At 42.9% G+C, this 22898-nt stretch overlaps 1 protein-coding gene and 1 long non-coding RNA gene across 8 annotated transcripts in view; one reads left to right on the top strand and one right to left on the bottom strand.

The window, feature by feature from the left end:
- Positions 1–1190: 1190 nt before the first annotated feature.
- On the bottom strand, positions 1191–13274 carry LOC109553233 (uncharacterized). 3 transcript variants are annotated; one of them, XR_011564232.1, is made up of 5 exons: positions 12650–12923; positions 11423–11715; positions 10330–10381; positions 8026–8206; positions 1191–1443 (listed from the first exon to the last, which is right to left on the bottom strand). It is a non-coding gene; the product is annotated as an uncharacterized lncRNA (long non-coding RNA). The 3 variants fall into 3 exon arrangements; XR_011564231.1 differs by lacking the exons at positions 10330–10381; positions 12650–12923 and adding an exon at positions 13050–13274; XR_011564230.1 differs by lacking the exon at positions 10330–10381 and having other exon boundaries at positions 12650–12912.
- The window catches only part of SLC16A12 (solute carrier family 16 member 12), a 99654-nt gene continuing 88833 nt past the window's right edge, over positions 12078–22898 (top strand). For 4 of the 5 annotated variants that reach the window (XM_070780453.1, XM_070780452.1, XM_070780454.1 and 1 more), the window contains exon 1: positions 12080–12217. The gene's annotated coding sequence lies outside the window, so the exon portion shown is untranslated. Of the gene's footprint in view, positions 12218–22898 lie in introns of all 5 variants that reach the window. The other variant, XM_070780456.1, reaches the window with a different exon arrangement.

Raw genomic sequence — 22898 nt, 5'->3', positions numbered from 1 at the left:
CAGGAACAGGGCATGGGGCGTAACCATCTTCAGGTGCCCTCACAAAAGAAATGCAAAGGGTTAGCAGTGTCTTCCTCCCTTGTCATTAGTGAATGTGAGGATTTGAGATAGAGGCAGGGAGCCTCTGAAGCCAGACATTTCAAGGGAATTCAGATGTTGATCTTTCAAACAGAAGCTAGAAATCTGGAGTTTTATAGGAAATCTCTCAATTTTAGACAGCTGTCAATGAATTAATCTATATGCTGTGAAGGTCATTTTAAGCCATCTGAGAGCTAAATTTGCCTACCGTCCAGTAATTTAACCTCTAACGTAATTAAATCCTTCAGTTTTACAGAAGAAATAGCAGGCCCAGAGAATTTAATGACTTGCCCAACATCATCACATAATCCGTAATTATTTTTTTCCTCTAAGTCATAAAATAGCTGAAAAAAGTGGAGGAAACATCTGGCAACTAGTCAGACAACTACTGTCACCTTTAAATAAAAGGTAGGTGTCGCACTTCCCTGGGGGTCAGTGACTAAGACTCTGTGCTCCCAGGGAAGGGGGCCCGGGTTCGATCCCGGTCTGGGGACTAGATCCCACATGCTGAAGCTAGGAGTTGGCAAGCTGCCACAGATACCTGGTGCAGCCAAATAAATAAGTCAATATTTTGCTTAAAAAGGTAGGTGTGAAAAGAGCCAGCTACTTGGCGATGTTGGTGCTGAGACAATTCAGAAGAGTATGATTTATACTAACAATGAACATACTACCTGATATGGAAAATGATGATGATGCAGAGGGGCTAATGAGAAAATAAAAGGTGCACTACTCTGGCTGCCATGGGTTACAAATTGGCACATGGCGTTTCCATCAAATATGAGTAAGTAGCTGTAAACACAACAGGATACTGGAAAACAGCTGCAGGATTGCATATCATGAAATTCTGGGCAAGTCAGACATTCTATTATTTCACAAATCTAATAAGAGAAGTGCATACGGATTTTACTATTAAATTAAGAAAAAAATGGCTCAGTATCACCCAGTAAATACAATAAACATGTAGCTATGGTGAAAGCGCTCCAACAAATGAGGGGATGGAGGAACATTCAAGAGAAGGCAGCTGAGACTTCAAATTCCGGGGCCATTTCAAATGCGTCCAATGGTCATTTCATGGAACTGGGGATTAAAATATTTTACACCACTCAAGAAAGTGCTATTATTTTTTTTTTTTTTTTGTTCACGACACGGCTAATTCTTGTGCCAAACTGACATTCCAAGAGGAGAGCCGAGTACTGACTGATGTCACCATCTGGTTTTGCCAAGTCGTGCTCACCTCCCGTTGACCATCTCCAGATTCTGTGAAGGCAGAGCAGGTGTCTACATTGTCCATGGTCATGATTCCAGCTCAGTTCCTGGCATGCAGAAGGCCCTCCATAACTGTTTAGCTAGGCTGACTTGGCTCAGCTGGAATGGAAGAATCAGAAGCAGTTGGAAGGGAGCTGAGAGGTAGTTCTCATCATCTCACCCACTCCCACCCTCCCAGCATGACACTGGGCCCTCGTCTCCCACGTCCGCCTCCATCGGGGATGGGAAATGCAATGTGCTGCTAGCAAGCAGCCAAATCTAATTCAATAACCCTGCCTCAGACCCTCTCCAGATGATGCTAACGCCAAACTAGACTGTCATAATGTTCTTGGCCAGAAGCCTAAACTCTGGAAATGAGATTACATGGGCTTTGTATGAGTTTTAATATAACCATAACAAGTATTAATAATGCATGTTGTATAATCAATTGGCATTCTCCCTCAAAGTACTGCAACTCTTATTTCTTACTTTGATACATTCATACACACAGATAAACAAGAATACATCTCTCTTCAACAGGGCAAAACAACCTCTTAGCTTTACAAAACTTTCCCAACGACAACGTGGTCTAGCTCTACCAGGCTGGAAGAGCATGGGCTTGAGAATTTCAGATCACCAGTCATCAATGCAACTCTGGAATGAAGTTTATGACCACTGTCACCCCATCCAAAATGCCTAATTTGTCTGTCTCAGGGACTCCACACCTTGAAAGCTTTGACTCCTTTTAACCATTTAATTCATCCAATAACTGAGTTCCTAATATACGCCAAGCACCAGGCTAGGTTTACAGGCACAGTGGTGAACACAACGGGCATAGTTCCTATTCTCATTGAGCTTTTAGTTCAGGGTCAAACAAAACGAAAGCAAACAGCGACAAAAAGTTGCAAAAAAAATTATGAAGGGGGAAAAAGTGCTAAGAAGGAAAATAATGGGGGAGGGAGATTGAGTTTAAGTTAGAATGGTCTGATAAGGCCTCTGGGGAGGGGATACTGAAGCCTCTGCTTCCTTGGCTTGATGTGAAAAAAAAAAATAATAATAATAATAGACATGGGGAATATGGCACAAGAGGATGCAGAGACAGGCAGGGGCATGCACACTTATGGACCATGGTCAGAGGAGCCCAGATTGGTACTTTGGGAACCAGAGGAAAGTTTTAAGCTGTGAGGCAATGTGATCTAATTTAAGTTTTATTTTTTATTTTTAATCTGAGCTGTGCTGGATCTTCACTGCTGTGTGCCGGCTTTCTCAGGTTGTGGCAAGTGGGGGTTGCTGTCTAGTTGCAGTGGGCCAGCTGCTCACTGTGGTGCCTTCTCTTGTTGCCCAGCGTGGGCTCTAGGCACGTGGGCTTCAGAAGTTGCAGCACATGGACTCAGTGGCTGTGATACACTGGCTTAGCTGCCCTGCAGCAGGAGGGATCTTCCCAGACCAGGGATGGAACCCTTGGCCTCTACGTTGGCCGGTGGATTCTAAACCCACTGGACCACCGGGGAAGTCCTAATTTAAGTTTGAGAAAAAGTTTCTTAGTGTTCTCATGAGAATGGACTGATTGGCAGAGGCTTAGGGCAGAAACAAGTAGATGGGTTAGGATGCTATAGCAGGAGTAAGCAAGAGAAGATGGCAGACTGGATTAGGGTGTCAGCAGTGCAAATGGAGAAAAGGGAGGCAGATTCTGAGCTATATTTTGATGAGATAATTGACAGGACTTACAGATAGATTCAGAGAAGGCAATGGCACCCCACTCCAGTACTCTTGCCTGGAAAATCCCATGGATGGAGGAGCCTGGTAGGCTGCAGTCCATGGGGTCGCTAAGAGTCAGGCACGACTGAGCGACTTCACTTTCACTTTTTACTTTCATGCATTGGAGAAGGAAATGGCAACCCACTCCAGTGTTCTTGCCTGGAGAATCCCAGGGATGGGGGAGCCTGGTGGGCTGCCGTCTATGGGGTCACACAGAGTTGGACACGACTGAAGCGACTTAGCAGCAGCAGCAACAGATGGATTGATGTGGGAGGTAAGATTACGTAAGACTTCTGAAAGAAAACTTAGATTTCTGGCTTGATGAATGGAATGAATTGGAAGCCCAATACAATAAAACCATAAAGGAGAACTATTTTACTCAAAGAGGCAGAAAAGGGAAAGAAGGTCCGGTCCACTGGGGTGCCTTCCCTCTTTCCAACCATCCTTGGGTCTCCCTAGAATACCTGGGTCATGATTCTCAAATTTAGGACTCTGGACCATTTGGAAAGATTATGAATGTACCCGTTCCTTCATGCAGTTTTTCTGGAGCATAGCACTTGGAGCAGGTATACACCAGGTTAACGAGGATGAGTCTGCTTACAAGTACACTGCCTTCAACTAGCCTTCACATTGGTTGGAAACACTCTAAGCAACTAGAAAGCAGTTTACTGGCAGATTTTGGCTTCTTTCAACAAACGTATAAAAGCCAATGTGGCCTTTTTTTCACTTTGTGCTTTTCTATTCTTCACATTCTACTGAAATAAAATATAACCAATGGCTATTATTTATATTGCTAGAAACTCTTTGAGTGTTTCTTCCAGTGGTTGGAATGAATTGTATTTTCTTCACTTAATGATGCTATCATGGCATCATCTATAATCATGAGACTAATTCATAGGGATGTATAAATGTGTCTCGATGAAAAACCAGAAACAGCAGCACCCAGTTAGTACATGTTAATTTATGTAACACAAATTTTGGAGAAGGCAATTGGCACCCCACTCCAATACTCTTGCCTGGAAAATCCCATGGACGGAGGAGCCTGGTGGGCTTGCGGTCCATGGGGTCGCTAGGAGTCGGACACGACTGAGCGACTTCACTTTCACTTTTCACTTTTATGCATTGGAGGAGGAAGTGGCAACCCACTCCAGTGTTCTTGCCTGGAGAATCCCAGGGACGGGGAAGCCTGGTTGGGCTGTCGTCTATGGGGTCGCACAGAGTCGATCACGACTGAAGTGACTTAGCAGTAAGCAGTAAAAGAAATTTTAGCATAGAAACTAAAAGGGGGTGTGTCCATTCTTTGTTTACTTTGATGCCTTATCTATTTGGGTTGGCTTTATCCTCATCAAATAGTTTGTTCACTTTGCACTTTCTGAATTTATCAAAATGAATAAAGGTGAAGCAGGAACTTGCTAATTAATCCATTAAGAAGATCAACAGAGTGAGTCAAAAAGGGTAAATCAGCCCCAAACAAAGCTGGCTGATTTTTTTTTTTTTTTTTTGGGCAATTAAAGTCTAATCGGTCTTCACTGTGTTTCTGATGTTAGCAGGTGAGCTGTCTAGCTGGAACCATGTGCCTCTTCAAAGGACTTCCAGAAGCCCTCTGGGAGCAGGCCCTGCTTATTCTCACTCACTCTTCTCCTGAAAGAGAAAGTTTCTGTTCTGCTCCTGTACACCTCTCGTAGCCCTGAATGGTTATCACTCTCCTGTGACTCATGTAGCACTCGCTCCATCCTGCTTAGCTGTCAGCTACGCATCTCCCTTATCTCCCCACTAGACATTGTGGGCATTCCCCAAGGTCCAGGCCTTGTCCTTCCGCTATGGTTTCATCTCAGCTCTCTCGAACTGAAGATTTTCAAGCCTTATCTCTAACTTTGACCTTTTCTCCTGGCCCCTGCCCTACATTTCCAGCAGCCTGATGGGTATTTCACACCCACCCCAAGCTCCACGTGTATACTGAATTGTTCACCAACTGCTACCTCTTAACCCCTCTCTCTGTTAATGATCACTGTCCTCCCAGCTGGAGACACATGTGCTTGTTCTGTCTCTTTCACTCCCTATCTAATCAGTCACTTTGTCCTATTGATTTTCCCTGTTCTCATCAAAAAGACTTATTTACTCACCGCCAAACACACCTTGCACTTTCTCACTGCTAATATTATTACCTGCAGTTTCACACTACCACGAGGGCCTTCCTATCTGCTTGCTGACTTGCTCCAAGGAGTTCCAGAACCACCTGTAAAGTCAGCATTTATCTAGTTTCTGTCCCAAGCGTTTAGGTTCTCCTCTGAATTCTAGCAGAGTCAGACACAACCTAGCAACTGAACAGCAACAACTGAGTTAGAGCAAACACTGACTTCCTTTACCAAAATGATCATGCACCTTATCCTTCTGAAGTGGTAGGTTGTGGTGATGGTGTTTTTGAAATCTTTTATTGTTATTCAGCTTCTCTCATTTGCATTTCTACTTCAACTAGATTGTAATTCCTTGATGACAGGAACCCTGTCTTAAAATACTATTGTGCCACGCACAGCCTAGACACTCAAAAAACTGGTTCATTTGTTTATGCTGGATTTGTCTGATGATAGAAATGAAGAGACACACACTGTAGTTCAGTTTGCAATTCGGTCGCTCATTAAATTGGCCCATTAAACACAAATACTTTCCTTTTTCTAATATATTGCTCACAACAGAGTTTTTTTTCCCCTCGAGTCATTGAAAAGAGCATAATAGCATGATAAACCCTGGGGAAGAAAGACTTCTGATAGACATGTTTGCAAAAACTTTTCTCTTATACTATTACAAGGTAAAAACAAGATCTGCAGATGTTGTGAATTTATCTTACTTATCTCTTGGTTAAATAATGCTGCGTGACAAACCACCACAAACCCACAGTAGCTACAATAGGAAACCTTTATGTGTGAGCCTGTGTAGGTTGGCTGGGCAGTTCTACTGATCTGAGCTGGTCTAGATGGGCTCACTGGTCCACCCAGAGCCTGCTGTGGGGCTAGCAGCCAGCTTTGCTAACCTTGGCTTGGCTCTCCTGGTGTCTGGGGACTTGGCTGGGGTGACTGAACTGACTGAGCTTGTTCCCATGTGTTTGCTCATCTTCCAACAGGTTAGCTCAGGCTCATTCTTGCGGCAATGAAGGGTACTGAGAGACTGAGCCAGCGGGGGCATGGCCCCTAAGGTCTAGACTCAGTATTGGCCCACCACTCTTCCTTCCCACTGGTTAAAATAGTCACTGGACCAGCCCTGATTCAAGGGGTTGGGGAAACAAGGCCCCACTTCTTGATGGTTGGTGCTAACTCACATTGCGAAGGATATGGAAACAGGAATGGAGAATACCAGCTGTTTTTGCAATCAGTCTACCCCAGAGTAAACAGACCTGGCTTCATATGGCAGCACAGTTTTCTAGTTGCATAATATTGAGCAATTTATTTAACCACTCTGAGCTCTGTCCCTCAATAGGAAAATAAGTCCTGTGAGGATGGAAGGAAATCTATACCCAGAGTTGGGGACATTAAAGGAACTCAATAAATATCAATAAATTCCTCACAACTCTCCCAACAACTGTTCAGATAAGGAAAGGAGGTATATGACATCTCTTAACATTATGAAAATTACATAATTTTATATAAGTTTGACTTAGAGATACAAAGTGCTAAACTCAAAATGTACATTTCAGGGGGAAAATGACATAAAAGTTTGAGCAATAATTTGAAAGATTTTGAAGAAATTAACTGGAAAATGAAGCTCAATGTTATTGACATCAGTAGGCCCTGTGTGCTGATCCTATGGGTCAAGAAAGGGTAGGTCACAAGGTCTGTGGTCAGACCGCAGGGAATTTCTCACCAGTGTTTTGGGTCATACCTCACATCTAGTCGAGTGAAAAAACCAGCAGCTACTCTCTCTCGTTTCCAATCTCCATGTAAATTTTCTTATCTCAGGTGTCCTCAGAAGACAACCGAGCTGGGTCAGGGAACTCTCAAGCCGCACATCAGCCCTGAGGCAGGGAGCAAGTTGCAGCACTGAGTTAGATGTGGGGCTGTCATGGTCCTGCCCTTGGTTGGTGACTTAGTTCAGGGTAAATGTTATAAGTACTAATTGAATGAATCTAGAAGAGGAAGAATCACAGAGGTGACCGCAAAGGTGAGGCGTAACTAACATTTACTCATTCCAAAAGATTTATTGAAGTTCCTGCTCTGTCAGCGTTGGGGCAATAGTTAATGAGACAGGGAAGTCTCCTGCCATCAACCAGTTTACACTCTATGCGGTCAAGGGAGGAGGAGTGTTTGTATTTGGTGTATTTTCAGCTAGCATTTATTTTTAATTCCCCCCCTCAACTTATTGAGGTATAATTGACAAGTAAAAATTAAACATATTTAAAGTGTACAGCATGATTTGATATATGTATGCATTGTGAAATGATTACCACAATCAAGCTAACTAAATCACTAACATATAACACAATTACCTTTTTGTGTGTGGTAAAAACATTTACAATCTACTCACTTTGCAAATTTCACTGTAAAATACAGTACTGTTAACTATAATCACCACGCTGTACATTAGATCCCCAGAATTCACTCATCTTATAACTAAAACTTCATACCATTTGGCCAATATCTCCCCACTTCCCATGGCACCCAGGCCTTGGCAACCACTGTTCTATTCTCTGCTTATATGAACTTAAATTTTTTAGCCTCCACATGTAAGTGAGATTATACAGTATTTGTCTTTCTGTGTCTGGCTTACTCATACAGCAAATTGTCTTCCAGGTTCAACCATACAGTTGCAAGTGGCAGGATCTTCTTTATTATGAGAATAATATACATATATATATCACATTTTCTTTATCCATTAATCCATCAACAGACACAAAGTTTGTTTCCCTATCTTGGCTACTGAGAATCATTCTGCTAACATGGATTAAGTACTTACTATGCACTAGCTGGCTTCCTAGGTGGCTCAGTGGTAAAAAACTGCCTGCCAACACAGGAAGACCCCTTGAGAAAGGAAATGGCAACCCATTCCAGTATTCTTGCCTGGGAAGTCCCATGGACAGAGAAGCCTGGTGGGCTAAGGTCCCTGGAGTCACAAAGAGTCATACATGATTGTGGGTCTAAAACAACAAAAACAGCAATACGTTAGCTACTGTGCTAGGTACTCACACATACGTCTCTTTTTTTTCTTTTTATTTTTTTATATATGTCTGATTTAACCTTCGAGATAGCCCTAGAAGGAAGGTGCTATTTTGCTGTTTCATAAATGAAGAAACGGAAGTTTTGTTATTCAGCTTACCCAAGGTCACCCAGCTAGCAAGTTCTTGATAAATTAACATTTGAAGTGATGGGGTGGGGAAGATTTAAGTGACGATATCCACTGGAGGCCTGGGGGCTCAGAGAGAGGTCAGAACTGGGAATGCACAGCCTCTGACAGGCAGGTGTTCAGTCACTGTCATGACAAGGCAGGAGTAAGGATTTGGGTGAAGAAAGAAAAGCAGAGAAATAGATGCTGAATTCTAAAACTTTCAGAAGAAGTGATGTGATGGAACAGGAACCAGGGAAGACAATACACAAAGTGGAATCTGAAAGGTGCCCACAGCATGTGATCTTATTAAAGAAGTCAAAGAGAAAGAATTTGAGAAGCCGGATATTCAGAAAGCTGTTTCCTGGTGTTCTGCGGAGAATTTCACGATTTCCCATTCTGTGCACTGCCCTCATTCGCATACCTGACGGCATAAAATACTTGCATCTTTTTTATGCTGTTTACAGTTTATCCTTGGATTCCTTATTAGCCATGGAAATGAACTTTCAAATTCTATTTAGGTAAAATCTTCATGTTTCCATCCGCCTCCACCTCCAACCTCCTGGTAGCTTCCAGCTTGACGTGGACAGCCCAGATATTACTTATCTGGAGCCAATGTTCTCGTTTCTCTCTGCTGAGTCCACACATCCTTGTTTGACCAAATAACAGGAACAAACAACTCCTTCTATAATGGATGTACCCTAAGGTGTCATGCTTCTGAGAATCTCATTTGACAATCGATTCCCCTGAACCATGGTACAATGTGACTTTAGTTCACACATTTGTTATTTATTGGGCACAAATGGTAGGGATTTGACCAAGTAGGCTGTATCTCCAGGCCAAAACAGCAAAGGCAGTGCCCAGCTCACAAAGGGGAGGAAGAAGCTAACGGAGGGGGCTGGAGCACAGCTATAGATGGTCACTGAGGGACCAGAGTAGCTCAGCACATCAGCAAAAGGTTACTTGACTAATAAAACTTAAAAACTGTGAAATATTAATACTGGTTAAGACTTTTTGCACACTTAACTATGTGCAGGGCATGACAACCAACACATTCTATGGGTTATTCCAGCTTGACTCTCACAAGGACTCAATGGCTGAGGTTTAATGATCAGTTCCTCACTTGCCAGAGGACAGATGAGAGTCTGACTAGAATTTGGAAAAGGTGAAATATGTGGGTTCACCTCCTCACCAAAATCCTGGCCTCTAGGCACTGCTGTCCAACAGAACTTCCTGTGATGAAGGAACTGTCTGATATACTGTCCAGTATGGTACTAGCTACATATTGGTATAGAGCGTGAAATGTGATTGCTGCAACGGACTAGCAACAAGAAACAAACACAAAAAACTTGAATTTTGATTAAAATTTAAATGTAAATAACTACATTTAGGGCTTCCCTGATGGCTCAATGGTAAAGAAGCCACCTGCTAATGTGGGAGATGAAAGGTTCCATCCCTGGTCCAGGAAGATCCCCTGGAGAAGAAAATGGCGACTCACTCCAATATTCTTGCCTGGGACATCCCACAGACAGAGGAGCCTGGTGGAGTCCATGGGGAGTCCATAGGGTCTCAAACTTAGCAAGTAAACAACAAAGCCACATTTCATAGCCATTTTGGACTGCACAGACACAGAACATTTCCACCATTACAGAAAATTCTATTGGATAGCACTCTTAAGAGAAATGCTGCATTTTCCCCTTCTTTCCTCATTAGATTCCAAGGCAAGGAGAGGGGTTTGTCCCCCTCCTTCCCAGTTCCTCCGGCCTCACGGAAAAGAGATTCCTTTCCTCTTTCCATCTTCTCCAACTCCACCTCCACACCACCCACCCCTTGGAACCATCCTTGCATGGGAGCTGGGTGGGGGGGACCCTGAAGGGGGAGGCAGATGGGAGTGACCTTCTCTATCAGCACCATCATCAATAATCCACCAAGACTCACCTCTCAAAAGATGAAAATCATTCTGTCAGAGATAGGATCAGCCGAGCTAAACCTGAACAAGCAAACACAACCAACCAACACTTCATGACATAAATAAAAGAACTGTCCTTGGCTTTTCTAGGGCCTCTATGACAAATGATGTAAATGGAGGAAAGCCTGTGAGGTTTCTTCCTCTTCTTCAAAACTTTTAAAAACAACTGGTTACCCTACATTATTGAAGTGGAAAATGGGGCTTCTCAGCCTCCCAAAGCAATGTTTAACTAAAAAAAGTATTTTTCTGAACCAAAAAGTACTCCAGCCTTTAACCAAAAGAGCTTCACAGTTGAAAGCTCAGGGCTCCCTGCAACCTCAACATTTTAAGTCCATACGCAATGCTAATGAATTCTTTTACAAGTTCTATTTGCAAATTCTGCTGCATTTTTTGTTTGCTAGTTTTGTGGGCCTGTGGAATGGAACTCCTTCTCCCAGTATTGGAAGGGGAGTCTTAACCACTGGATCACCAAGGACGTCCCTCTATAGTGTGCCTTAAAGGTATCTTCACTAGCCTTTACTTTCAGATAACTTAGATCTTTATTTTACAAGTGACAAGAGCTCATCCAGATTTATAAAGAACAGGAAACTGAGGAGAGGGGAAGAAACAAAACAGCCAGATGTAAAAGAGGAAGGACTTTGGCGGTCTATTTTTAAAAATACCCTAAGGTATTGTGTGGCCACTGCATCACAACTTTCTAGTCCCCTTCTCAAATTTTCCAAAAAGTCGGATTCGTTGTGAAACTCTGAAGTACCACCGACTAAATCACCTAGGGATTCTTGTTACAAGTGGCTCTGGGGTTGGGCCTGCAATTCTGCATTTCTAGCAAGGTCCCAGATGACGCTGATGCTATGGAGTAGCAAGCATGTAGACCCCAAGAAGTTGGAAACGGACCTCCTCAGTTCAGAGACTTCGCTCCTGACAAAAAGTGGACTTTACAGGAAGGTCCCTGGGGCAGCTCTTTAGGCCCGTGGGACAGCCGACTTTACAGTGACGTTGGCGGAGGGGGCGAACCTTAGCACGAGCAACAGCAGTAATTTTTTACTGGGGTGTGTTACATACCGGGCTCCTGCGCCTCATTCATTTTGTCCTCTCATCAAGCACAGGAAGTGGACACTATTATCCTCGTTTTACAGGTGGAGATACTGAGCTCTGAGATTTAAGTAACTTGCCTACGGTCATGGCTTTTCGAGAGAGTTGAATCTAGGTCCTCCAACTCGAAGAAACAGCGCTTTAAACACGTCGGAGCCTCAGTTTTCTGTGCTGTGAAATGGACGGGCTGCACGGGCAGAGATCCCTGCCGCGTTCACCTCTGGGAGTCCTTGGATTCCTGAAGCAGAGCTTGCTCTTTGACCCTGCAGGGGAAAGTTCTTTTTGAGAATACCTAGCCCCCTCTGCCTGCCTACTAGGTCAGGAGCAAGGCACCGCAGTTCCCGGGGAGGGTCGGGCAGTCCGGAGCGAGGTGGCTCGGGTCACAGCGGGCAGGTCCATTACATAACCGCGAGGCGGCCCCTCACCCCTTGCCAAGCCGCGGCCGGTAGAGCGGATCCCTGGATAAATCCCATTCACCCGCCGGCCAGAGTCCACGGCGGAGCTGGGGGCGTTGAACTCCCGGGTGCATTTCGGAGGCTGGGCGCGGGGATTTTCCCTGCCACGCTCTCCGCCTCCCGCGCTGCCCGTGGGGCCCCCGCCCCAGCCCAGCCGGCGCCTCCACCCCGTCCGCTCCCAGCCCCTCGGGAGCGCGGACCACGGCGCCTGGGGCCCGGGAAGGGGCCACCGCGCGGGGACGCGGCACGGTGGGTGCACCCCGGGGGCATGTCCACACGCCACCGCCCGGGCTGCAGCGGTCCACGCGAGGTGAGCCAGAGGAGCGGCCGGGAGGAGAGGGGGATCTGCACTAACTGGGCGGGCTGCGGAGGGCTGGAGGCTGGCCCACCGGGCTGCCGGGGCGCAGTCTCCCGCCGATCGCTCTGGTACCAGGATCCCCAGCGTGCCGGCCCGGGAGCCCACTGGCACACCCTCTGTCCGCTCTCAGGACGCGGTGGCTCAGGTGACCCGGGCATCCTTCGCGGCCGGGCGGCAGGCTCTAGGGCTGGGCTGGGTGGAGGTGGCAGAGGGCGCTCCCTTGGCTGCCCGGCGACGCACCGGGAGCCCGCCACCATAGCTTGGTCCCTCGGAGCGCCCGTTGTGTTGGGGAAAGACACATGCCCACCTGCCCCGGCGGTGCTGGGCCGGTGCTCGGGCAGGTTCTGGGCAGGTGGCTGGACAGGGAGCGGCTTTGATCCTCACCTCCTGTGATTTCCAAATGCCGACTTCTCGTGCAGGAGAGATCGCGCAAGGTTCCTTCTGGATTCTGTACCTAACGTATCTTATTTATTTCGGATCTTCCCTTCCCTCAGGTGATAATGTTTACTTAATTTCCATTGGCTTAATTTCTTAGTTGCTTCTTGTCCTCAAAATCAGTGATACCAGTAGTGCAGACTCAGGGAAAAGTGCTTGAAGCAAAATTTGAGAGCAGGGTTCCAGTAAGTCCTGAGGCTATTTGGTTAGCCTTTGGCTTTCACCACTCAGCATTCATTCTGAATCTCTTGGTAAATTTTTTTTTTTTTTTGTAATAAGTCAGTTGGGACCTACTAGGGCACTGGTTCAATCCTTCCATTCTGGAGGGACTCTAATTAGTTTAACTTACCTTTTCTTTGCTGAGAGTTGGGCACTCTGGTGGCTGCAGTCAGCTTAACCCAGAAGCAGAGTCTTCAGACCCTCCATATTTAGAAACACTCATCAGGTGTTTGGAGATCACTAGCTTTTAAAATCAACTGCCTCGCCATAAACCTCATGTCAAACTAGGCAAATGGTGTCTGACCCTCCCAGAAGTAGTAATTAAATGACTGGATTTGGTAACTTATAATCACAGGATCTTGGAAATTGTTCAGGTTTTTAGAGATCGTCTGGTCAGACTCTTCACCAGACAGCCTGGGAAGCTCAGATTCCTGTTGCCAAGGATTGGTTAAGTTCATTGGTGACTGAGGCAGTACCAGAATCCAGGCCCTCTCCTTCCAACTCAGTTCAGTTTTCAAACCATATTACTTTCAGGCATTTAGAACAAAATTAATGATTAGAGTCATCTGATCATGTCATTTTCCTGTTATTATTTTTTGTCCATCTTTTTTTTTTTTTTCATCTTTTTGTTTTTAAACTGGTGGGATTCTGAAATAGTTGAGAGGTCTATCAAACCGCCTTTTAGGATAATTTTAAAAAATACAAACCCTTAATTCTAAATAATACATCTTAAATGCATGTATTTAAATAATAATATGAAGATGAATATGCAGGTACATTACAGGTAAACCACCAGGAGAAGAAAAGTAATCAAAACTACAGATGGATAAAATGTATCCTCATCTGTCTTTGGAGTCTCTTTGGGTTCTTACCTTCCTGTGCTGATCATTGGTTAGAATTCAGAGTGTGATTTGTGACTTTGGAGCTGGCTTGGGAAAAGTGGCTTATATGAGGACAGTTTGTGTGTTGTGATTAACATGATGACCTATAACAGTGCTCAGAGAAAGGAATTTTTAAAGAGACTTATTTAGCATTTGGGGCTCCCCAGATGGCTTAGTGGTAAAGAATCTTTAGTGGTAAAGAATCCTTAGTGGTAAAGGAGACTTGGGTTGATTCCTGGATTGGGAGGATACTGGCAGAGGAAATGGCAACCCACTCCAGTATTCTTACCTGGGAAATCTCATGGCTAGAGGAGCCTGGTGGGCTACAGTCCTTGGAGTCTGAAAAAGTCAACACGACTTAGGGACTGAACACACACATTTAGCATTTCCGCGTTACATTACACATTTTTTATGTTTTTCAGTTTACTTTAATAGGTATTTATTGAGTGCCTACTATGTGCCCAGTGATGTTATGGTCACTCAAGGTATATCAGTGAATAAAACAAAGAACTTTGGTCTTATGAACCTTAGGTTACAATTTATTTATTAGAATTTTTCCAGGATTGTTTGGCAGATGGAAGAGAATTTCAGTTTTGACTAAAACAGGCAGATATCTCCAGGCAAGAATACTGGAGTGGGTTGCCGTTTCCTTTTCCAGGGAATCTTCCCAACCCAGGTATCGAACTCACTTCTCCTGCATTGGCAGGCAGATTCTTTACCATAGGGAAATGAACACAAATATTCCAAATTATCTACCTTCCAATCCCATAATTCTGCTGATTTTATAATCAGTGTGAAAATAAATACAGAAACAAATTCAGGTAAAGTTACTTTGACTTTTATGAACTGATGTACGTGAACTCTACATGACTGGAAATTCCCACACTTGGTTACTTTATGTGTGTTCATTCAGAGTCCCTGAAATGACACTTCCTTTAGTGCAAGGACATCACTGTGGTGACATTAAACTTAATGAAGCATGAGAGGATTCGTTTTCTCAATGATGTTGGTGCCCTGATGTCAGTGTTGTGGACTATAATTGTATTAGTTTTAAGATGTAGCTTCTTATTTATTTATGAAGGTAAGTGTTGTGCTTTGATTTTCTCTGTTTGCATTGTCGCCTGCTCCCCTCCATGTTAATAGGCAGCACAGTGTTGTGACTTATTGCTAAACCTGTTACCACAGAGGTTTTTCTTTTTAATCAGACGTTGCCGTTTTAAGCATTTCCTCATCTTCTCAATTGCTTTTTCTTCAGAATGGCATGGTTTGCAAGCTCAGGCATGTTTGTTGTTTTTAACAAAGGCTTATCAAAATGAAGTTGGCAGTTTTTCGGGCATATATAGCCAAAAAAAAGTATTCAATACAGCTTTGGGGGTTGTTTATGCATTCCTTACCTAACCAATGGCTTTGCTTTTAAATATCGCCAATTTGGAAACGATGTTCTTCTGAGTCCCTTTTTGTACGATTTCTAAAAACCCATTCAAGTTGTATGATAATTTAATTTAGAGAAACTAAATCCACACTTGAAGACATTGGGCAGTTTTGAGTACAAAGATTTTTGTCTCTGTTTTTAATTTGTTCTTCATCAAAGGGCATCAGAAAGTGTCATTATCTAACAATGTCCTGTTTGAAAGTGATCTCTGTTAAACACTTGGAGGAGAGTCATGACGCCTGACAGCTGCTAGGTACCCAGGGGCAGTTGATTTTCTCCTTTGCCTACCACTATGCCCCCGTCAGATTCTTACCTACCCCCCACCACCCCATGTACATTGAAGAAAGAGATGTGTTGCTCTGTAGCCAGGTAAGAAGTTACACACCTTTAATTAATTATTTAATCAATGTATTCATTCATTATTTACTTTACAAATATTTATTGAACTTCTTATTACAGATTTGTTCAAAGATTATGTCCTGCATCCCTCGTTTCCTGTGCCGGTGGCTGTAGGGGATATAAAAACATACTACTTGCCTCTGAAGCAGTCTATGGTCTCATATGTAAGAAAAGATATTGTGTAACTAGCTATATGGCTTCCCTGATGTCTTGGTGGTAAAGAATCCTCTGCCAGTGTAGGAGACTCAGGTTTGATCCCTGGGTCAGGAAGATTCCCTGGAGGAATGCATGACAACCTACTCCAGTATTCTTGCCTGGGAAATCCCATGCACAGAGGAGCCTGGTGGGCTACAGCCCATGGAGTCACAAAAGAATCAGACACAACTTAGGGAATAAAACAACTAGCAACAGAATACCGGTTATAACGACCATAAGAGATAGATAACTGTTTTAGAAATTAAAAGGAAGGTGAGAGAGCAGGTAGGCACTATGAGGAGTCAAGGCTTAGGAGGAGGACATGTTTGAGCTGATCCTTAAAAGATAAGTAGGATGGTAAAGTTTTTATTGAGGGAGCAGGGTATACCTATCTCAATGGGAGCCCATCTTTGCTTCTTCTGAAGACTTAGACGTGCGGAAGACTTCCTTTTGGGACAGTTGAAGTTATGTTGTGTTATCTAATAGACACAGATCACCTCTACACCTCTACATACACACCGCTTCATCCTAGGTAATGGAGTACCCATCAACACTAATGCACCTGATGGTGTTAACTGTTGCTCTCCTTTCCCTCTGAAAAAGGAACCCGTTGTTGCTCAGAACGCAGAGGCCACTGTGGCAAATAACTGCCATCATAATAAACTGGTGTACTTTGCTTTTATCAGCTCAGGTTCACGCCTACAGTGGTGTTTGGTCACAGTCTTGTTTATTTTAATAATACTTGCTACTGTAATTTTGTGATTTAATTAAATATTAAATAAACTGATATAATGGGAGTGCCAAAAAGGAATGCTATTTCTGTGAAAACTTGATTGCCACAGAGATTTGTAAAAATAAGCCATATTAAAAAACAATATAAATGGCTACCACCTCAATGAACCATGAACACATTATGATGAGTGAAAGAAGGCAGATACAAAAGACCACAAATTGTGATTCCACTTGTATGAGATATCCACAGTAGGTAAATATACAGAGACGAAATGTACATTTGTGGTTGCCAGGGTATAGGGTAGCAGGAATTGAGAGTGAATGGTAATAGGTACAAGATTTATTTTTGGGGTGATGGCTGGATTCTGGAATTAGTGGTGTTGGTTTTACAACATCTGAATTATATACTTTTTTTAAATATACTTTAGGAGGCTAAATTTTTAAAAAATTAGCAAACTGCTGCTCTGCAGGTATGGAATAGTTTGCTTTTATAAAAGATTAGAAAACTTTAGTAAAAAAAAAAAACAAAAAACTAGAGGGATTTTTACCCTCAGGTTTTTTCACAAGTGCCTTTTAAGGTACAAATGCATTTAAGACATGGAAGGAAGAAATCTGGCCATGGTGTAACCAAGAAAGGCAACACAGAACTGAAATCATCAGGGGACATGCAACAATTAGTGACTGATTTCCCCTTTATTTATGTGACTGAAATTGAAATATGTTTGAAACATGATGTATCAACTTTTTGACTCCCTGCTTTTACTGACTTCTGATTGCTTCAATTATGAGCTCTTATAATGTTCCAACTTCTTAGGGTACCCCTGTGTATCTTGAAAATAATTCATCTCTTTGGCTCTAGAGGGAAATTCCATGTTTATGAGGTTCTCTTATGGATGTCATATTAGTCCCTTATGCTTGCAGAGGAGGCCGGAACCTAATTTTCAATCTACTAAATCACCATAGAAATCACAACCTGTTTTTCCCCAAACTGTCTTATGGCTTCCTGGATATACATGTAAACAAAGTAGCAACATAAAATCTTAACTCTACCCATCAGTAAACACTTGTAGACTTTATAACTTTTCAAAATATTTTGAGCACATTTCACATCTTGTGGTTTAACATCTTATAGATTAAGGCCATAATTGCTTATTTTATAATTCTTTTTTTATTTGATGAAATATCTTCCATAGAAGTGGACTCGTATTTATCTACCAAAACCAGTTGTATTTATTGAAATAGCAATTTCAGTTCTCTAAGTGTTAGTGAGTGTTAGTCACTCAATTGTGTCTGACTCTCTGCAACTCCATGGACTGTAGCCTGCCAGGCTCCTCTGTCCCTGGAATTCTCCAGGCAAAATTACTGGGATGGGTAGCCATTCCCTCCTCCAGAGGACCTTCCCAGCTCAGGGCTGAACTCCGATCTCTTGCATTGAAGGCAGATTATTTACAGTCTGAGCCCTAGGGAAGCTGAACCTATATCAAAACAATGACATTCACAGCTCATGAAGAAGCCAGCAAAAGAACCACCCCCTAAATCCCCAAACCCACACTCGGCAAGGTTAGATCTGCTTTAAAGGAAAAGAGAGCCTTTTTAGTCAGATATGAGTTGACCAGACAACCTTGCATGTGTGTGTTAGTCACTCAGGCATATCTGACTCTTTGCGACCCCATGGACTGTAGCCTGCCAGACTCCTCTGTCCATGGGACTTTCCAAGCAAGAATACTGGAGTGGGTTGCTATTTCTTTCTCCAAAGATCTTTCTGACCTAGGGATCAAACCCAGGTCTCCTGCATTGCAGGCAGATTCTTTACTGTCTGAGCCACCAGGGAAGCCCCAAGCACCCTTTCCCATCATTATTAACTTATCATGAACAGGGGGACCCCAACGCACAGGCATCACTGCTATCACAACAGAATGATTTGTTCAGATTGATGTTTGACAACTGAGTTGATCAGTCAATTCAAGACTATATTGATGGCTCTGAAGCCTGGTGACACATTACAATCACCTGAGGAAGGAAAAGAAAACACTGGTGCCAAGGGCCAGCCTCAGAAATTCTGACTCAGTAGAACTAGGATAGATCCAGGATATCACGGATTTTTAAAGCTCAGGTGAATCTCATGTGCAGCCAGGGTTGAGAACCACCAATCTACATAATACTTAATCATTTTATGCTTTTTCAAAATAAATGTTACTGAAACAAATGGTTGTTAGAGGCTCGTTTTATCATATCTGAAGACAAAATTAAATGTGATCATTTTTTCCTCCTCTTTTTTTTTTTTTGTTTGGTAATTTCTCTATACAGGGTCCACTCAGTATATGAGAAGCTTTCCTAATGGTTGAGTGAATTTCCCCTGATTTTTCCCCTCTGTGAGATTCACTGAGCTTACAGTGTCAAAAGAGCCAAAGCAACCAAACTGATATCATGACAGTCAACCAACCAGTCGGCAGCTTTACTTATGTCATGTTTTGGTAACTGTAATGTCATAAAGGTCTATTTCTTGAGGACAGCAAGTAGGGGTTTTCCTCTCCAACAATGTGTTTCCTCTGTAATGACTTACAGATATGTTCTCGTTTTTATGTGTTTCTTTAAGTTGATCGAGTTGTTCATCCTAATGCTCAGATTTGCCTCTGGATACTTTGCATTTAATTGTACCAAATTGATTTTGAAAATATAGGACTTTATGTAAGAAAGAAGCAGCTTAAACCTGGCCTTGTGTGACTTAGACAAAATATGACTAATGTTAGTTTTTTCCTTCTCATTGCAATTTACTGTCTTTGAGAAAATGTGGTGAAGTGGTTGATGTAGGACCTGTAAAAGACCGATCTGGCTCACTACTTAGAATCGACTTTAGATTTAATGACATTTGTTCTTTTATTTAATTATTTATTTAATTTTTTAAAAATTGAAGTATAGTTGATTTACTGTGTTGTGTTGCTGAACCAGCAAAGTGATTCTGTTTGATATATATATATATATATATATATATATACACACACACATGCACACATATGTATAAAAATACACATTCTTTTTTAAATTCCTTTCCCTTATAGGTTATTATAAAATATTGAGTATAGTTCCCTGTGCTATACTGTAGGTCCTTTTTGGTTATTTATTTTCTGTATTGTAGTATGTATCTATTAATACTCATAGAAACTCTGACCCACAGTTACCAATTAGCTTTCCCAAATTGTGCTTCAACTGTTCATTTTTGTGTTAAAAATAGCATTGTCATGGATGTTGACCAGTAGTTTTTTGAACTAGGTTTTCAGATTTCTGAGAGTTTCAAGGAGCCTCAGGGGCCATTCCAGGGCATGGGGACAGACAGTAGAGTGTGTCCAAGAGTCCAGTGTTCATTTAGAGTTCCTTTCAATGGTCTGTTCTGCAACCTGACCAGGTGGGCTATTCTTGGTTTCACATTGTGGGTGTGCAAGGAAGATTTTATTTGAACAAAGGATTTTTTTGGCAAAAACAAGTTTGTAAATCCCTAGGCCACATGTTTCTAAGTTTCTGCTTTTCTTTCCCTGCCAAATTTGGTTTATGTAGTTCTGGTAGCTCCTAATTGTTCTCTAGATGCTTCTGTGCAGGCATGCATGATGCTCAGTTGCTCAATCATGTTAGGCTCTTTGAGACCCCATAGACTGTAGCCCGCCAGACTCCTTTGCCCATGGAATTTTCCAGACAAGAATACTGGAGTGGATTGCCATTTCCTCCTCTAAGGAACCTTTCCGACCCAGAGATCGAACCTAGGTCTCCTGCAGCTCCTGCGTTGGCAAGCGGATTCTTTACCACTGAGCCAGCCACCTGGGAAGCCCCGTGTGACTGTGCATCTGTGTTGAAAAAGCACGGGGAAGACTTGGGTCGTATTAACTTTATATCCTTCATGCTTGTGGGTATAGAGAGCCAAATGAACAGTTAGATATTCTGGGCGAGAAATATATAATAGATTGGAAGTTATCAGCATAGAAACTCAATTTAAGTCACGTTGTGTGTGAGTGTGTCTGTGTGTGTGAAGTAATTACTCACTGGGAGTATTTATAAAGAGGCGATAAAGATTAAGTCCTGAGAAGTAGCTGTGCTAGGTCAGGTCCCTCTTCTGTCCTCGAATTAATCCAGTACACATTGGTCAGTGCTGTTTCCTTTTTATATTTTAAATTGCTATTTCCCCACATAAGTTGTGCATAACTGTCAAAAGAGTCGGAGCATGAATGTATATGTGGGTGGGTGGGGTGTAGGGTAACCTGGGGGAGCCGGAGCACTGGGTGTGGAAACCACCCAAGGAAGTTCTCCCACTTTTCAAAACCCTACACCCTATACAGAAACTGCAGGGCTCCTGCTGTATGTGTATTGAGGTGCAGAATGAGAAGGTAAACTCGAGCAGTTAACCAGTGGCTTTGGCAGTGTAGATGACCATTGTGGTATTTTCGGCATAAAATGATTTAAGTATTGTAGTTTCTTGACTTTTAAACTGCAGACATTTCCCCATGTCTTCATTCTCTATTTTGCAATTGGACCTAGTGACTGTTAGGTTCTGAGTGTGATCCCAGTGAGCCCAGGGGTAAGGTTCATTCCACATGGATCTGAAACTTAATTTTGTTTCATCGACACAACCCTGCCCTCCATACTGGCCAGCTGTTTGTCACTTTTAGTTACAAGGCTCACCAGGCAACAGTGTATTAACTTCATTAAGAAATACTCACAAACCTTAGAAAAAGTTAAAGGACCTGGGTAAAGAATAAATGTTTATAAACAAGATACTGTCAAAAATATTTTGCTCAATAGGTAGGGTGTTCCAATGATAAAGGGACTGGTCACTGGATCAAAAATTAAGCCCCACACATTTCCCACTTCTTTTAACAAAAATTTTATCGAAATATAGTTGATTTACAATGCTATATTCATTTCAGGTTTATTCAGTTATACATATGTATATATTCTTTTTTATATTATCTTCTAATATGGGTTATTCCTTTTTTACTTCTTTAGGTTGACTTCTTTGATTATCTTCCACATTCACATAAAATATCAGATCAGATCAGTCGCTCAGTCGTGTCCGACTCTTTGCGACCCCATGAATCGCAGCACGCCAGGCCTCCCTGTCCATCACCAACTCCCGAAATTCACTGAGACTCACATCCATCGAGTCAGTGATGCCATCCAGCCATCTCATCCTCTGTCGTCCCCTTCTCTTCTTGCCCTCAATCCCTCCCATCATCAGAGTCTTTTCCAATGAGTCAACTCTTCGCATGAGGTGGCCAAAGTACTGGAGTTTCAGCTTTAACATCCTTCCTTCCAAAGAAATCCCAGGGCTGATCTCCCCATATATTTAATTTTATTAGAGATGGAGGTCTAACTAGAATTTCAAATTCTAGAATTTCAAATTGAGTCATCTTACGCCACCAGATTGGCATCTCAGAAGTGTCCTGATATATTCTGCTCTCTTTATAAATTCTTGCACGATAAGATACCTGTGCTGTGCTGTGCTTAGTTGCTCAGTCGTGTCTGACTCTTTGCGACCCCATGGACTGTAGCCTGCCAGGCTCCTCTGTCCATGGGGATTCTTGAGGCAAGAATACGGGAGTGGGTTGCCATGCCCCCCTCCAGGGGATCTTCCCAACCTGGGGATTGAACCCAGGTCTCCTGCATTGTAGGCTTTACCATCTGGGCCACCTGGGAAGCCCCATAGTATACCTAATTGGTTCCAAATACAGCTTACATTAAGGAAAAGTTTCAGTTTAGTTTTTTTTTTTTAATAGTTTTAATACTCTTAAAATTCTCTTTTGGGGAATTCTCTGGCTGGCCTGTCGTTAGGACTTGGGTTTGATCCCTGATTGTGGAACCAAGATCCTGCAAAATGCACAGTTTGGCAAAAAAAAAAAAAAGCCCCTAATAAAGAATATTGTGGTTATTGTTGTGGTTTAGTTGCTAAGTAGCCCACTAGGCTCCTCTATCCATGTGATTTCCCAGGCAAGATTACTAGAATGAGTTGCCATTTCCTTCTCCAGAGGATCTTCCTGACCCAGGGATCGAACCCACCTTTCTTATATCTCCTGCATTGGCAGGTGGGTTCTTTACTACTGAGCCACCAGGGAAGCCCGGTATTGTGATTAAGGGATGTTAACTCAGTGAGTTTACCTCTTTACCAGGCTGAGTACACAGCACGTGCTAGACACAGCCCCCAGTGCTGAGGACCCACAGAGAACAGGCAGGGTTCTTTCTCGGAGGCTTACATTGTCCTCAGGGAGACGAGTGTGTGGACAAAGAATCATAGCAATGATGAGTCCCAGAAGTGATCGCCATCCATGGGAGTTCAGAGACAGAGGCACTTAACTCT

Source organism: Bos indicus, chromosome 26, assembly GCF_029378745.1.
Source record: "Bos indicus isolate NIAB-ARS_2022 breed Sahiwal x Tharparkar chromosome 26, NIAB-ARS_B.indTharparkar_mat_pri_1.0, whole genome shotgun sequence".
NCBI classification, from domain to species: Eukaryota; Metazoa; Chordata; class Mammalia; order Artiodactyla; family Bovidae; genus Bos; species Bos indicus.
The sequence above is the reverse complement of the archived record's forward strand: the minus strand, read 5'-3'. Positions and strand labels throughout refer to the sequence as shown.